A 3,360-nucleotide genomic window follows, 5' to 3' on the forward strand; every position below is an offset into this window, starting at 1 on the left:
ATCCTTCACCGTATAAAATCCCTTTGTACTCAACAGGACTGCCAGGAAACATGAAGTAGCAGAGGCCTCCACAGTTTCTTTGACGAAAGTGCAGGCAATGACATGTGGGAACAGTACATTTTTATCTCTCCTTTCTCTCAGTTACCCATCAGCTTGTTTCCCTGTTAGATTTGAAGCAGTCTATAGCTTCCTCTGAAAATACAGCACACAAATACAGCTTGTTCACCCCTCACCTTGCTTCCACGTTCACTCCCTATGTGCTGTGTTGTTTTGCTCATGAGCAGGTGCAGAGGCTGCAGCTGGATTGTTAGCAAGAATGTAGTGGGAAACATGTTATCCATAGCACAATGTCCTTGATGATGGTGAGGACATTAATCTTAAGCTCCATTCAAGGACCTAGAATGTGAACAGGAAATGTTCACATTCAAACATTTACTCTAGATAGCTGACTACGCTGATTCCTTAAGTGTGAGCTTTTTAGTAACTAGAAAAGCAGAGCACCTGAATACTTAAAAGAGAATATAGTCCATAACCTTAGGTCTGCTGTGGGCTGACTAGAAATTTGTGGTTAATTTTACATCATTTACTGCAATCACGTTCCCGTAAGATGGTGGAAGAATGCATGGTGTGCTGTGTTTTTTTGCAGGGAAATCTTCTGGCCAGCAGAGCAAGTGCTGTGTGCAGCTGTGGTGGCACTTCGGAAGGGGAAGGAGGAAGGAGAGGAGGGAGGTGCTGAGGGGCTGTTCCCCTGCTTGGCGTGCAGCACCCAGCAGCTTGCAGAGGCAGGCTGCCACCCCTCTGCCTGGCCTCTGCCAGAAGTCTCTAAATCTTCATGCCACAAACAGCTGATAAGTTTGCCTTTCAAGTCAGAAACCCAGGGATTAACAAATCTAATGTGAAAGGTTGTGAGCAAACCTGCATGGCTGCTGCTTGTTACTCCAATATTCTTTTACCTGTCTTATCTCCCACTGAGACCATTTGGTTCCCATCATGCCTGTTGTTCTGCAAGTATTACAGAGATTAGCTGTCAAAAAAACACTTTCACTTCTCTCTACTCTCATTTTTGATTTCTACCTGCCTGGTTGTCTCCTTCTCTGTGCTGGCACTTGCATTCAGGAGGTAGCTGGTTGAAAGTGATGGAGGAACTGCTGGTCTAAGAAAAAACCCTACCCAATGAAAGAAGTTTTTTAATCTGGATCAATTAGCTGAGTCCACATGTGGTGACAAAAACGCTAGTGCCGGCTGAGGGCAAAGGGAGTCATGGGGTGGAGAAGAGAGAAGACATGTTGCAGGCACAGATGCTGAGAGACAAAGATGAATATTTTCTCAGTAGCAGTGTCAATGTATATGCATGTCACACCACGGCTCCACACACCCTTGTCTTTCCAACCACAGCAAGGGACGGAGCAAGAAAACACACCAGGGACTGGCACCATCTTACAGAAACCCCCTGAGGCTGTGCCAGATGGTTCCTCTAGGAAAGAGACCCCCACCACCACCACTGCGTCAAACCACAGTCTTATACACCCTGCAGACCAGATCCTTTTCAACAGAGTAGCATTGTTATTTAAAATGTGATGCAGCTCTGTCAAAAATAAGCTTTTCAGGCATACAAGGCCACTCAGGAAAAATAAAGAAAACTTTGAAATGTCTGATTTTGACTAATCAATAAAAGTAATGGAGAGATAAATTGTTCTTCAGTATTTTCTTCACTTAGACTAAGTATAACAGTATAAAAGTAAGCAAAAAATTGTCATTTAACCCAAATATAATGTTTTAAGTCAACTCAAATGCACTTTAAACTGTGGAAGCCAACTTCTTCATTTCTATGTTGGGTTTGGTGGCCCATATTCTTGGTATACACCCATATGGTGACCCATATTCTTTCTTTAATAAGAGGAGAAGCAAGTAAATGGACAATTGTTTAAAAGTCAAGAAAGCACTAAGATAGTCAAGTGAGGACTGCGGTTGCACAAGTGCCTCCATCACACACCTTTACAGTAAGTCTTTGTTCCTGGGCTCTAGGGATTGAAGTGAGCAGAGAAAGTCAAAATGACCTCAAGAAAACTAACAGTGTTTCCTGTTGAACATAATTTTTCTCCTGTACCCTTTCAGTCCTTTACTACTGAATAATCCATGTTTTAATTACTGTCAGGTGTGTTTTTTTCCCTCCATCATGTTTTCAACCTGTGAACCATACCCATCACAACCCAGAAACAGGGAATGAGCAAAATGAAGGCCTTGCAAACTACTTACAGACATCCTCAAACCCATGGAAAACCACAGGGTTTCCAACACTGCTTTAGTTTGAAACAGAAATGACTGAAATCTTCCAGACAATCTACAAACACCCATAAGAGAGTGGCGCCTGGCAGTGCGTGAAACAGCAATCATTCTCAGCAGCGTCATGCCCCATGGACCGTGGGAGGCAGGTTGTGGCTGTGCATAGACACTGTTTTGCTCACTGTCTTCCAGTAAACTTCACGTCAGGGGCTTAGAGACTGTCAGGAAGAAACGATGCTGCCCTGTAATACACTGTCATTTGAGAAACTCATGCCCCTCCTCATCTCCAGGTACATTTCAGATGTCACCTGGGAGTTTGTAGCCACAAAATAATGAACCTTTGACCCATGGGTTTGTTGCTTTGCTGTCTGAAATCAAGCCCTCTTTTCGGATACCAGGGACACCCTGCAGGGAAGCCATGAATGCAGGCACACACCTCACTTCCTTGCAAAATTGCTTGGAAAGGGGTACCAACATCGGAGAGGCCTCTACAAGCACATCCTACTCCAAAGGTGCCCTGCAGACTGCAACAGTGGCTTCCTGGCCCGGCAAAAATGCTGCTTGTGGAGAGTGAGTTTTTCATAAGAACAAAATTGCAGGTGAAAGTCCTGGGCTTGGCTATTCAGCCCTGACAAAACACCAGAGGGAAGGTGCACTGGCCTTTCCCTTTGTGAGGCTGGATTGGGGGTTTCTTTGCCTTTTTTGGGGGGGAGAGGGATCTTTTACTGGTTTTTATATTTTCTTGCTTTTTGGTTTAGGGTTTTTGCTTTTGTATTTTTTAATGCTTTTTTTTTTCCTTTTCTTTGCTGTACTCGGTTTTTTTCCTTTTTTCGTTTTAGGGTTTTTGCTTTTTGGATTTTTCTTCTTATGCTTTTTTGCTTTTCTTTGCTACATTCCTTTTTTTAAAAGGTTTTTTTTCTCGTTTTAGAGTTTTTTGGCCCTTTTTGGCCTACTTCCTCCCCCCTTCCCCTTTTTCTTTTTTTCTTTCGTCCTTCCCATTTTCTTTGTTGGCCTCCCTTTACTCTTTCGTCTCTGGGTGCTGCGTCCCCCTCACGCCCCGGCACTACACACGCAGTC

This window comes from Mesitornis unicolor, unplaced genomic scaffold, assembly GCF_000695765.1.
Source record: "Mesitornis unicolor isolate BGI_N332 unplaced genomic scaffold, ASM69576v1 scaffold15434, whole genome shotgun sequence".
Classification (NCBI taxonomy): Eukaryota; Metazoa; Chordata; class Aves; order Mesitornithiformes; family Mesitornithidae; genus Mesitornis; species Mesitornis unicolor.